Below are 14,596 nucleotides of genomic sequence, written 5' to 3' on the forward strand. Positions count from 1 at the left end.
TTTGCTATTCCTGCATTAGCAATGAGACTGTGATATGTATTTATTTCAGTCTATGAAATTTATTTGAAACACGTATACCTTGCACTTCTACGTACCCTGGCAGGTTACAAAAATGAAAAACAACACTGGATTCTATCCCTACTACTTCCTTGCAGGAGTTCTCTCTCTCTCTCTCTCTCCCCCCCCCACCCCACCCCATGCCTCTGCCCAATAGATACAAACTCCCCACTCTGTGTTACTCAGCATCAGTGGTTCCTTAAATGTCCCTTGCACAAATTGCTGAGAGTCTTGGAGGACCTCTTAATGACTTCTCTGCCTTTTGTAGCCACTGTAATGCGCTGTGCCAGATGCTGTATGATTTTTAATAGTATTTTTACAGACACATTGCAGACTACCTTAATGAAGCTCACGAACTGCTCATTGTCTGCAGACCATAGCTTGGGAACCCCAACTCTACATTAGCTTTGCAATTCCCTCCCATCTTATATGAACTCCATTCAAAGACACACTAGACTCCCTCGGTTCTCCTCTCAGCACTGCCGTTCAGAATCCCATCATCAAGGCAACAGGTTTGCCTTAATCACTTTGCTTAGTACCAGGAATAATTGTGGCAGCAAATCTCTGCATACTGCACGCTAAACCTCTATGTGGACACAAAGAAATACCCCAGATGAGCATGGAAATGTAGCAGATCTGTCAGCCGTGGTTTAAGAAAGGAGAAACCTGAGCATGTTAGAAAGGGGATACTTTGGGGAATGGGCTGGACCTGTTTGTACAAGCTTCTGCCCAGTTGCTTCATTTGCTCCAGCCTCTCTTCTTCCCTAGCAAACAAACAAGGCTCCTTGCTCTGCCCTCGCAACAGCCAGGGCAGGATGTTCCTGCACCATCTGGAAATTTCATTATCGCAGAAGGTCACAGAGACCCCTAGCAGGCAGCCAACTTGGGAGCAGTGGGGGAGGAATCAGATTTAGGTTGTGTATTTGATCACTCCACAACACCAGTGACGTCTGAGTTCTCTAAAGTTGAAAGGATTCTTTCTTGCTAGAGGTGTGGGGTTTTTAACCCACCAAATCAACTCAAATAACAGATACGGGGTTGGCAGACTCTTAAACAGAATAACAGGCAAGTGACTGGGAGAGAAGCAGATTCCTTGCAAAAAATAAACAAACGTAAGTCAGTCTCTTTACTGCTGCCTTACACTAAGGGAGGCTCCAGACGGTCATTATTTTGTGGAAGGGATTCAAGTGCATCCTTGGAAAGTTAGGTTTGGACAATTAAAGCGGATTAAAGCACTCTGCTGTCCTAGCACAGCAAATTCATTTTTAAATAGAAATAATTTCGACAGTGACAAGGAAGTGCATTGAAAAGTGTGGAAAGAATGAGTGATTAATGGGGAGATGCGTAAACACCCCACAAGCAAATCAGGATGAATGCTCACTGTTGTATATCCAACATGTAAACTAAATCTAAATTCTCAATGAAGACTGAACATAATCTTGTCTCCACATAAACCTTATGCAAGGAAATCTTTTGTAAACCACTTTGAGGTTGTTGTTTTTTTACAATCAAACGGTGTATAAACGTTATGGAAGGAAGAAAGAAAGAAAGAAAGAAGGAAGGAAGGAAGGAAGGAAGGAAGGAAGGAAGGAAGGAAGGAAGGAAGGAAAATAAATTGGTGGAATAGAAGAGCCATCAAATTAGAGGACGGAAACAGTCAGAGTGGATTATAACTATGCTTCATCTGCCTATAGGTACATCATTGATATTACATAACTGTGTAAATGACTGCTTTGTGAAGACCTCACTCAAATCACCAATATTTGGAGATAAATAAGAGGTTTCATCTTTCTGCCTCATACAGCTACCATTTTATGCACTAATAGTCGACTCATTCTCCAAAAGCAAATTCTCATGTAGCTCAGCTGGCACCATCCACAAACTAACGGGTGGTATCAGCAAGTGCAGGAATACCTAAATGTTGTTATTCCTGCAGAATGTCCTCCCATCAGATGTTAAGGAGATAAATAACTACAGTGGTACCTCGGGTTACAGACGCTTAACCCTAACCCAGAAATAGTACCTCAGGTTAAGAACTTTGCTTCAGGATGAGAGCAGAAATCATGCTCTGGCGGCACGGCAGCAGCGGGAGGCCCCACTAGCTAAAGTGGTGCTTCAGGTTAAGAACAGTTTCAGGTTAAGAAAGGACCTCTGGAAAGAATTAAGTTCTTAACCCGAGGTACCACTGTATACAACTTTTAGAAGTCAGCCTTGTTTTAGGTGGTTTTTAATGTCTGGTGTTTTATTATGTTTTTGTGTGCATTGGAAGCCACCCAGGGTGGCTGGGGAAACCAAGCCAGATATGAGGGGTATAAATAATAAAATTACTACTACTACATTTGAGAGAAAGAAAAACCTCTTAGCGGGAGCTCCTGCCCCAAATCAGCTAATAAGAACTGAGCATTTTCAGTGACCACAGGACACTGACTGCTGGGTGGAAAAAATTATATATATTAAAAAATTTGGTGGTGGTGGTGGGAAATAGAATGGAATATCCTGTAAGCTGGCACAGCTGGCTAGAATCCTGCACAGAAGAATTACTCACGGCAACATTTTGTTGAAGGTCCCACTTGTAGCTCTGAGTGTTCCTGCCATCTATTCACAATCTTCTCTGGAATCTCTGCTTCCAATCTAATGGCCTGGCATTTATTGATTAAAATACTTTTTCTGCCTGGCCCCAGTGAAATAACACAAATCCCTATCTCTTTATAGAGTTTTCTAAATGCTTAATCACTTGGCTTCTCTGCTTCCCCTCAGCCTGTCAACTAAAAAAAAATGACTTTAGGTATGGAACCAAAATATGAAACCATTCTTAATCATCAGAATATCTGACCCTCTGCCATGGTTTTTCACACTTGGTCTTGAAGGGTTTGCTTTGGCAAAATGACAGCACACTGAGAACAGTGGCATAAACTCGGCTTTCCCCAAATACGTAACAGCCTTCTCAAGTAATTGCTAGATTAGAGTCCTGTAAAGGATGTAATTCTAAAGTTCCTTAGTATTACATTTTACAGTGGTACCTCGGGTTACATACGCTTCAGGTTACAGACTCTGCTAACCCAGATATAGTGCTTCAGGTTAAGAACTTTGCTTCAGGATGAGAACAGAACTCGTGCTCTGGCGGCGTGGCAGCAGCAGGAGGTCCCATTAGCTAAAGTGGTGCTTCAGGTTAAGAACAGTTTCAGGTTAAGTACGGACCTCCGGAACAAATTAAGTACTTAACCCGAGGTACCACTGTACTGACTATGCAACTGCATTAAATTTCATCTACTTTTGAATTTTTCATTCATCATGTTAGCACCAATATTTCCTTTTAGTTATGGGTTGCAGATGCCCGTTGTCTTAGTATCTACAGCCAGGATGGCCAACTAGCAGCGATTGGTCTCCTGAAGCAATTTTATCAAATTCAAATCAAGTTGTGGTGAAAAGAAGCAGCATTCTGCATTTTCATTCACAAAGAAAATAAATATTTTCAACTTGTGTATATGTGGGTGAGAGGAAGCAAGTGTCTTCACACTTCAGTGCCACATCTCTCTTTGGATTTTTAGAAATGGATATGCCCGAGCATGCATGTGCCCCAACTCATAGAGCACTTACTTCCAATTCCTTTTTATTTTATGTATTTAAAATATTTTTAGCCTACATCTCCTTTGTGCTCCGAATGATTAAAAACAACATTACTACACTCAACATTGTGCAGTAAAATACACTTCTAGCCTTTGTACCTCTATGTCTACTATATATTTTGGAAAGTGGTTCATCTGTCCGTCTGTTTTCTATGGATTTGGACACCTCTGAAGATATCATTGCCAAACAGTTTCTAAGATGGAGGAACCAGTTTTTTTCTACATTTGGATAGATACCATCAGATACCACTTTGAACCAAGATGGCGGACCAAACCATTCCACACTGCACTGATTTGGACACTTCTGAAGATACTGTCACCCAATTTGGCATGAAAGTTTCCAAGACTGAGGAGCACGTTTTGGTCTATGTTTGGAAACTGTCAAATACCATTTTGAATTAAGATGCTGAACCAACCTGTTCCAAACTGCTGCAGGGGGACCTTTTGCCAGCATGCTACTCAAAGGGAACATGTTGAGGAAGCAAACATCAGGGGCAGGTGTGAGACTGCAGAGGTCCCAAGGATAGAAGAGGAGACCTAAGCCCAGGATGGGGGGGGCAGGGAGAAGAGGAGAGAAGAACCAGCTACCAACAATGTGTTGGGCCAAGACGAGGGATCAGTTGGTAGTTCACCATTGGTTATTGCACCCATGAAGATGGGAGTTGGTTGATGCAGGAATCAGTTTGTAGAGGGTAGCGGTGAGTGAGGTGGGTCCAGTTCAGACAACTGCTTCTCATAAAGCAGTGCTGGTGGAAGCAGCAGCGACGGCAGCTGGATAAGTGCCAGCCGTTGAGTGGTAGGAGGTGGCGTTGTTGTCAGTGGCAGGAAGAATGGCTAGGGCATGAACTACACTGAGGGGCAATGACACAGAGGAGTGGGCAAGCAGGCTTGGCATGGCAGCTGAGCGTGTGCAGCAGCAGTGCAGGTGTGACCTTGTCAAGAGTGAAATCCTGTTGGCTGAAGGGGTCTGCTCCACCAACTTGTTCCCCATGAGGAAGACACTAGTGAAACAGGACTCAACAGGACTGAACCCTCTGGCCAGTTTGGTTGGTATTGGGGCGGGTGGGCTGGAGATCAGGGACCTGTGCACAGCCCTAGAAACTACCTCATTATATTCTATTATCAGTTTATAAATTGGTTCCTTAGAATTCCTGAGCAACACTGGTTATTTTCCACCAGTAGTGAATAAGAACAGAAAATATGGTTATCCTTGACCTATTGTTTCTATAGAATCATTCAATTCAACACTGGGTCTAGTACAGAGCCTTGAGTATGTCACTGGTGGGTTTTAACAAGATAAACAGCATGCTATTCATTTTTACTCTTTAGTTCCCTTTCTTCCTGACAGCTTTTAAATATAAAACAACACTCTGGTGTCCAATCCATTACTACCTTGGCTTCTTCAGCAACCAGCAGATATCTTAGTTCCTATTTATATAGTGCTTAATAGATATATTCAAGTAAATTCAATAAAGCTAGGACAGAGGATTCATGTTTTATGTTCTTTGGGACCCACAGGAATCATTCTTAAAAGAACAAGGTCCTGTTACCTGTCCATCAGAAAACTATTAGCTAAATCAAGGAAGAGTACAATGAAGGAGCAGTGTGTGTGTGTGTGTGTGTGTGTGTGTGTGTGTGTGTGTGTATCTGAGGAATGCAAATCAAAGTCACAGAAATATGATCAAGAAAGCTACCAGTTCAATGCCAGAGTAAGGGTCTCATGTTGGCTTAGGATACACAAAGCCAGGAAATGAGAAGTGAGAAGATAATGCTGATGCCGTAACAGACATGCTCTGTCATCAGTAATGATGTTGCGCGATGTCTCAAACTGCGCTTCCCTATAACTTGCCCTCCATGCACCCACACTTGGTCCTAGTCTTTCAGGTCCAAATCCAGGTGGGGGAAATGAAGTGTCTGGGACCAGGAAAGATGCTCCACATTGTCCTGGTCCTGTATTGCTTTATGAAGTGTCTGGACCTTGTTGTATTTCTAGAATAATCCTCCTGTGAGTTGCTCCATGCCTGTTGTTTAACTGCATGAGGAGGACATGGAGCCCTCTTCTAGTGCCCTTCATCATCCTTACGCTGGCTTACCCCAAAGGAGGTCTTTGTGCGGCAGTATAGCAAGACTGAATGACCTGGGAGTTCAAATACCTTATTCTGGATTTGGAACTGCAATGTGATGACAGAGATAAAAAATACTCATTCAAAACCTTTTTGAGATTTTCTCCAGCAGGTTTGCCACAAGACATCTGGGACTGCTTTGGAACCTGAGATGCTAGGTGGGGATAAAACAGGCTGGGTGGTATGGTGCTGCAGTTGAAAACAAGTGGTAAGTAGAAGGATTAAGCAGCCTCTTCCAGCACACCACTTCTTTTCTTCAAATTGTACCTTCCCAACAATGTTATTAACAAACAAAGATGGGTGAACTCAAAGGAAATCTTTTCGGTCCTACTAGACAGTCCCGTCCCCCCCTTCACTTCAATGCCAATAGGCTCATGGTAGCATGCAAAAAAAATTAAATAAATGAAAAGACACTGGAGAGAGATGAAACACCACAGGACGAGATAATTCTTGAGCATGCAGCATGCAGTTGGTTCAGGTTTGCACAAATATTTCGAACACCGCCTAGGGTCCACACAGCCACTCCATTACCACAGGAGGGTTAAGACAGATGCTAAACAACATGTTATACTTTAATATCAAATCTAATTAAGCTACAATTTCATCCACAAGCTAACAATTTTAGTTCTCATATTAGAGACATGTGTCAATGAGATATTCTCACTTTTCTGCCAGAAAATGGAAGAACAGTTGGCATTATTAATTTTTGCCCTGACAAAAGCGCACATAAGGGCAAAGATATTCTTCCAATAGCTTCAACCTTAGCAGGGACAGCACCTGTTGCAGAGCAGCACTGTCTATCTAAGCTCACGAAAAAGCGCTTTCAAGCACCACAGCTCTGCAGTTTCCCAGCCAGAATAATCTAACCTTAGTTCACATCCACGTCAGGAAACCCTAATGCACTCCTTATCTTTGTGAGGGAGAAAAAAGCAGTGTCTACTGCATTACAGACAAGTCTTAAGGGCTAAAAGACGTCAGAGTTCAAGGCCAAAATGATTATAGAAGAATAAGGCCAGACATGGGGGTGAATGGCTCCCATGAAGGGATAACCTGGGGCACCTACTACTCTGTTATCAGCCAGGCTCTGGGGCCAGTCAAGCTGGTGGGTCAGTTTGACTGTTTCACACTGGATGATCTGAGCATCGGTTTGTGCTCCCTTAACAACTTTCTATACACTTTACTCAGCTGAACTTAGGTAGGAGGAGTATCAGCAAGAACCGGTAATAACATCTCTTAATGGAACTCCCTAGACAGTAAATGCAAGGCCAATAAATTAATTTGAATTCAAATCAAAGTAATTTGTCAGCCACCACTGCATATCCTACACACAAAAAGTACATGCAACACTCCTAGGCCTCTAGAAATTTGGAAATGGAGAGCTTAAGAGGATCCAATCACATTCAGAATTCCTTCGGGAAGGATAAAATAAGCAGTAATACAGTTCTTCTAGCAACCTCCATCCATCAACACTATGCTGTACATTTGCAATACAAGTGCCTTTTGCTGAAGTCCTACCAAGCGCTGTTTAGTATTACATATGGTACAGAACAAATGAAATGGGGAGCTTCAGTCCCAAGATATTGCACATAGTAATCTCACTGTTTAGGGAGTAAATGCTTATGATGCGGTACCTATTTATCTACTTGCACTGGCATGTTTTCAAACTGCTAGGTTGGGGGAAGCTGGGACAGAGCAACGGGAGCTCACTCCATTGCAGGGTTTTGAACCGCCGACTTTCTGACTGGCAAAGCCCAAGAGGCTCAGTAGATTAGACCCGTGTCTTTTTTAAAAAACAAAACAAAACTTTTTTTGCTTATGTTGTTAGCTCATGTTTGGTTAATTTTATCAAAATTACCCTGACCCTATTCTATTTTGTTAGTGTGAAGCTGTGGACTCTCTTCTTCTTTGGGCAAGAGGAGCTGCAGAAGGCCAGCTCCTCCAGGATAGGATCTATTTTAAGAGTTGACTAGCTAAACATTCAACATCCAGCTATGAAGTTTGTATATATGTCTGAATCAAAGTACACATCTGCTAACATGTTTGTGTTTGGTCACTGTAATTATTTTTACACTTAAGCTTTACAATCTGTGTTTCCTGCCTTTCCATTTCCCTCTTATCTTACTGCTAACATATTTCTCTCTCTCTCTTTCCACCCATGTGTATGGCTATATATCCCTGCCAACTCAAGACAGAATTCCACGCACCAGACAAAGTGGACTCTGGTCCACAAAAGCTTGTGCCCTAATAAATTTGCTAGTCTTTAAGATGCCACAAGACTCTCTGTTGTTTTTGCTGAACAGACTAAAATAACTACCCCTCAGGAAATGGGATAGATATTTATTTAACAGAGCCTGCAGCAGATCTGAGGACACTGATTTGTGGTCTGCAGCTAAACTGTTGAGATCTCCTCACTATATGCTATACCAACATAAAACACCACAGAAACATCTGAAAATGGAAAAGTAATTTCTCACCACAGAACTGAAGATGAGATGAGAGCAGAACAATTTCCAACTGTGTACATTTAACCCACTATTATCTCCAGTAAGTGGCTTTTGTGCTGCTTATGCAAAACACTTCTGACCAGAAAGAACAGCAGAACAGAAGAAATGTGTGGGTACAGTGTGGCAAACTTATCACTCTCACCTCTTTTAAAAGCTTATGTCTATCTTCAGGGGAAGACTGCAAACTAAATGTGAAATACAGGCTATGCAAAAAGCAGGGAGGGAAGGGCTCCTGTGGGTCTGAATAACAGACAGATAAGATTTAGCTCTCCCTATTTGATGCCTCCTGTTCCATTTTTTCAATGGATCCAGAGACTTGCTGGCTGTTATTTTTCCACTTATGCTCTCTCTAATCCTTGCCCTGTGCTGAAATTTTATCTCTTCCCTCCCCCCACCCCCACTTCCTGGTGACCTGTCACCTTCAGGACAATACAAGATGCAGGAACCTCTTCATTTACAACAACTTCCTGGAAAAACGTCTTATCAAGCCAGCCAGCTCCAGAGCATACCTGATAGCTACTCAGAGGAAGTGAGCCAAGCTCCCTCTCCACCCCAACCCCCCTCTCTGGCCTTCTTATCCTCTCCCGACACTATAAACAGTGTCTTATCAAACCAGCAAAAGATGTGGGAAACTGTAACGTGCAATAAAAGTTGTCCATCCCCCGTCCCCCCAAATCCGGACACAAAATAGGCACTTCAAATGCACTTTTATTGTGACACTCCAACAGTGAAGAATGAAGGTGGGAAAGCCACACTGAAGAAGCTATTGGAACTGTTATTTCATTGCTTTAATATGCTCATAGTAACATGCTACCTTTTCACTTAAAATGATAAAAATCTAGCAACATAATTTTGAGAAAAAGTGACTTTTCTAACGTTTTGAAATGGTACATACTATTATGATAGACAATAACACTCATTGTTTAAAAAAATTGGACCATTCTCTTTATTTAGATCTAAAGGTATTATACTTAATATAAAATATGTATATGCAGGGTACGCATATCCTTCTCTTTTCTGCCGACCCAAATTTATAATAATAAAAAGTAGCGCTATCATTATTTTGTTCAGCAGTGTAAAAGAAATGCTGGATGTTCCCCACATCTTTCCGATATCAAAAGTGACTTCTGTGCTATCCTTAGTTCCCCTAGCTCACAGGCAGGGTGTAAGGAAGAAGCATGTGAAGACAAGTAAAACATTTTTAGATCAAATGACCTAATTAATTATCATTATTAAACATATTTACAGGCAGTCTTGTAGGGTTAGAAACCCTCCCAAGTTAGGTTGCAACAATCAATATACAATATAATTAGCAGTAAGATTCAAGAATAATAAAACTGTAATACACAATGCTAGGAACAGACAATAATAATAATAATTTTATTATTTATACCCCGCCCATCTGGCTGGGCTTCCCCAGCCACTTTGGGCGGCTTCCAAAAATATTAAAATAATGTAATACATCAAACATTAAAAGCTTCCCTAAAAACAAGGACCAGCAATAACATTAAAAACATACCCTCCCTGGTAAATAAATAACGGTAACTTTAACAAATTTTAGAATCCAAGAAATAGTCAAGGTACGAAGGGGGGGGGGCATGATGCAGCCCCACTGGCAAGCATTCCATAAGTGAGACCACCGCCAAAAAACCGTTCTCTTTCCTTCCTTCCTTCATTTGTTAGACACTTTATTTTGCCCAGGGCAACCCAAAGCAACTTAAAACCAAGCTTCCCAGAGTCTACCAAACTCAGAATACTGGATCAAGCCAAAGGCCTGTTTAGGCATCTTGTACTCACAGTGGTCAACGAGATACCTATGGGAAGCCTGCAAGCAGGACCTGAGTGCAACAGCACACGCCCCACTTCTGTTTGCCAGCAACCAATGTACAAAAGCATGCTCCTTCCATCCATGCAGGTAGAACTTAACTATCACGGTTAGTCGCACTGATAGCCCTATTTTCCATGACTCTGACTAATTCTTTTTTAAAGCCATCTAAGCTGGTGTTCATCACTATCTATTGGAAGCAAATTCCATAGTTGTTATGTGCTGTGTGAAGAAGTACTTTGTCTGTCCTGAGTTTTCCAATGCTTCACTGTGTGGCCCTGTGTTCTAGTATCCATAATGGAAATAGGTGTGCAAGCAGGGCTTCGGATGATGATCAGTGTGTAGGCTGAGATACGTGAAGGTAGTCCTGCAAGTAACTTCATTCCAAACCATTTACGAGGAACTAGACTGAAGAATCTGAAACCCAGAAGTGAAATACAGCCCCACCAGGCCTCCGTGTCTGATCCTTGGGACTTTCTTGGGCCATGCCTCCTCCCCAGCCCTGCTCAGCTTCCTCCTCAAGTACTTTGTTTTTTTTTTTTGTTTTTTTTAAATAAATATTTATTAAATTTTCACAGATTTTAAAAACACATACAATACACACAATACAAAGATATACATACAATAACAAACAAACACGTATAATTTCAACTCCTTTTTTTTTCTTAAACTTACTTCGTCGACTTCCCCAAACCTCCCCTTTCTGCATTCCAATTCCCAAAATTATTTCAGCAAATCCTTCCCCTTAATTTTATCCACTTTTTCCTCTTCTTTTCTTTTACTTAATCTTTAACAGCAGTAATCCCTTACTTTATATAACCACAACATTTTAACATTCATTAATTTTGCAATATTTCTTAAGATAAATTTTAAATTTCTTCCAATCTTCTTCCGCCGTCTCTTTCCCCTGGTCTCGGATTCTGTCAGTCATTTCAGCCAGTCCCATATAGTCAATCACCTTCATCTGCCACTCTTCCAAGGTGGGTAGATCTTGTGTCTCTCCTCAAGTACTTTGTGCCTTGCTGGAATGTGTGCTTCGGTTCTGAAAATACCACTTGCTTGCCTGGATGGGGAGAGGTGTATGTGGGTGCAGAAATTACCGTATTTTTTGCACCATAACACTCACTTTTTTCCTCCTAGAAAGTAAGGGGAAATGTCTGTGCGTGTTATGGAGGAAATGCCTACGGGTGGCATGCCTATGGATTTTCCTCCTCTAAAAACTATGTGCGTGTTATGGTCGGGTGCGTGTTATAGAGCGAAAAATACGGTAACTTTTGTGGGGCTGGAGTGTAGCCTACTGTGCAAAGCTAAGTGTCACATTCATTGCCACATCCAATTTTGCCTTTGGCCATGCCCACTACTGGCATACGCCCACCAAATGTTGCCTATGAGGGGATGCAGCCCTCGGACTTTAAATTGGGCTTGAAATGGCATTGGCAACCACTGCATCAGCACAGGATCCGATTGCCTAGCCTCAACATCCAGCTGGCTGCGTTTCGTACAAGATGAAGTTTCCAAATCATTAAAGGCAGCCCCACATGGAGGGGCTACTCCAGACATCCGATTAATATTGTGCTACACTAGAGTTCACTCTCAGTGAGTGACTGACTGTGTCAGGCATGGCTAACATATGGCCTTCGAAATGTTGCTGAACTACAACTCCCATTATGTCTCACTATTGGCCATGCTGGCTCCGGCAGGTGGGAGCTGGGAGTCCCAACAACATCTGACATTCCACAAGTTATCCACCTCTGCTGCAGGGCAAGACAATTTATGGATGTTATCAGAGACTGACACAACTTGACTGGATGGTTTGTGACACAGATGACACTTTGATTGGAAGTGTGCATCTCTGTGTGACAGAGGGAGAGCGAGCAAGAAAGATAGATATGGTGCAATAGCTGGGAGATTGTGCTTCAGGGGGAGGTGTTTGACTTTATGACCTTCTGGTTCTTCCCAATCTCATGAGTTAATGGGGCTGTCTAAATAACATATCAGATAAGTCTTACTGGATCAGATCAATAGCTCAGTCCATCATCTGAGATATCCTGCCTTCAAGAACGGAAAGTATAGTTTGCTATACGGGAAGGAAACCACCAGCCCAAGTCAATGATATGGAAAATTGGTTTGTCATTGTTGGTCTCAAGTTTCTGATATTCTCAATATTGATGTACGTCTTCAACCTGGTGATGCCTAACAAAGTGGATATTCCTGGCCTCTGAAGCTTTTACCCTTACGAATCCAGTCAGGCTACTGAGCCCTGTCATAACAACATTAATGAGATGCTTATGAAAAAAATAGGTTATGTTATTATTGACACTCACTGCAAAGGAAGTTTAAATTATATTTACAGCCTCTTACATGGGAGGCTGGCAGAGTCTTCTCATGCAAAAATCTGATCATATCAACACTTCTGTAGTGGTAGAAGTATTGCAGCTTCAGATACTCCCAAACCATTCATCAAACACTTGTCTGAGCCTCTTGCTCTGCTCTTCTTTTTCTTTAAGACAGACCAATAGGCGAGACAGTATTTTGTCCTGAAATTATGTCTGTTGGCGGTTAAATCTGTTTAGGGGTTTCTTGAGAACACTCATTTTAGTTTTAGGAGCACCCTAATCTCATCTTGCCTGTCTTTAAACATTGCAAGTTTATTAGTATAGAAGGAGTCACAGTGGAAAGAGCTTAGTAGGTTGTGCTTTGAAACTTTCCAAGTAAAACAGGTGAGAAAATAAATTAATTTCTAATAAACATTTACTTTGTCTATATTTATAGATTTGTATTCTTAACATATGGTTACCATCAAGAAAAAGCTCCTATGCCTAAAGTTCTGCTGCACTCGCGTACTTCCTGGCTCATAGCAGCTGGTAGGTATCTAGATCACTTCTAGCCAACTTGTATCTTGCTGAGGTCACTGCCAATGTTTGACAACTCAACCCCCAACTCCAGCATCTTTCCTAGTTAGTAGACCCTTTAGCTAAATTCAGCTTTGAAGACAGAGGTAATTCTATCACTCATTTAGCATTCACTGCCACAGACAAGTCCCAAGTTGCTTCCTGGTTTTACATGCCTTTCTGCATTGTTTATGGTGCCCCAAATGTACATTTGTTTCCTCATCTGCAAAGCACTGCCCACACCCCTTTGCCTTCCAAGCAGCAGTATTTTGTTACTGAGAAAAATGTAATTTTCTTGTAGAGAATTGAACACATTATCAGCCAACTGTGTGAATGTCAGAAATTGGCTGTTGTTGGTGATGTGAAGAGCAATGGGTGGTGCTGTACAATGAAACTGCTGCTAAGATGCATGAGATTTCCCTCCCTGTCTTGCCTCCCCTGTACAATGATTCCATCAGGGCACAACCATTGAACAAAAGTCCAAGGCACCAGACAAAACTGGCAGGTGGGCTCCCAAACACACAGGGGGGGAGTTACCACATTCTGAAGTGTACTACACCATTCCAGCTTATTAGGGCCCCCACTGCATGGCCCTTAAGTCCAGAGTCCAAAATTACCTAATTGTGCTACTGCCCCTGCATGAAACCCAAAGTGGGATCAACACCCCCCTCCCCCCAAAAATCAGCAGACATCCGCAGCATAACCCACTGAGATCTCTCTGATTAGGTTCAATTGATAGGCATAAGGGCAGGGAAGTAAAAGTTGAATGGGAAAAATAGGGAAGGGGCACACAAAACCTTTTGGCATCATCACAAAGCAACAATAGACTCACAGGAGCAGTTAATTAAGAGATTACAACAATAAAAACGACATTTTAAGGAGCTGGTTGTCACTGTCAGGGGAAAGCAAATACATTTTGTTCTCTTGAATTTGCAGTTAATGCATGTGTTACTTTAAACCACACAAAGCCACTGTTTTGTCAAGCAATCTAGCCAGCACTTGTTTGCAAGCTTCTATGTCTAAGTTAACTCTGCCACAAAGCTTAAGCCATTTTGTTTGCTGTTCTCTCCAGACAATATGTCTGTGGTTTTTCTCTCTCATCACTATTCAGCCTGTAAAGAGCTCTTGCATGCATAAAGCCTTTGAACTCCAGAAACTGCAAAGTCATTATAGCAATCTAATTCACCCAAGTTGCAAAGTCTGCTAATAGTCACTATTCTTGGTAAATGTTGCTGCATTTTTCTGAAACAAGGACTAACATGGAACTCCAGGAAATGGGAGGAGATATCCTTTTTGGTTCTTTATGACATTATGATCCCCCCCGCTTGCTTTTGTGAAACTGAACATGATCCATGGAAAAAGGAGGAAAACGAAGTCTCAAACAATAACAGCATAATTTTCATATTTTACAGTATGTTTAATGTACAGTTTTTTAAAAACCTTCCTTGTCTCATGAATTTTTGTTACAAATTAGGGCATTAAATAATTCTATGTTGCAGATGGGGAACCAAATATAAGACAGCGTGACTTGTATGAGATTACTCAGACTGCTAGGGCTGACTACTCAGAC

The 14,596-nt window shown here is 41.8% G+C and overlaps 1 protein-coding gene and 1 long non-coding RNA gene across 4 annotated transcripts in view; one reads left to right on the plus strand and one right to left on the minus strand.

The window, feature by feature from the left end:
* LOC308584288 overlaps positions 1–14,596 on the plus strand; it is a 162,007-nt gene that overhangs the window by 127,236 nt on the left and 20,175 nt on the right. The gene's annotated exons all lie outside the window — the stretch shown is intronic.
* The window catches only part of KLHDC3 (kelch domain containing 3), a 54,676-nt gene that overhangs the window by 2,597 nt on the left and 37,483 nt on the right, over positions 1–14,596 (minus strand). The window lies entirely within an intron of this gene.

This window comes from Podarcis bocagei, assembly GCF_964188305.1.
Source record: "Podarcis bocagei genome assembly, chromosome: 3".
In the NCBI taxonomy this organism is placed as follows: Eukaryota; Metazoa; Chordata; class Lepidosauria; order Squamata; family Lacertidae; genus Podarcis; species Podarcis bocagei.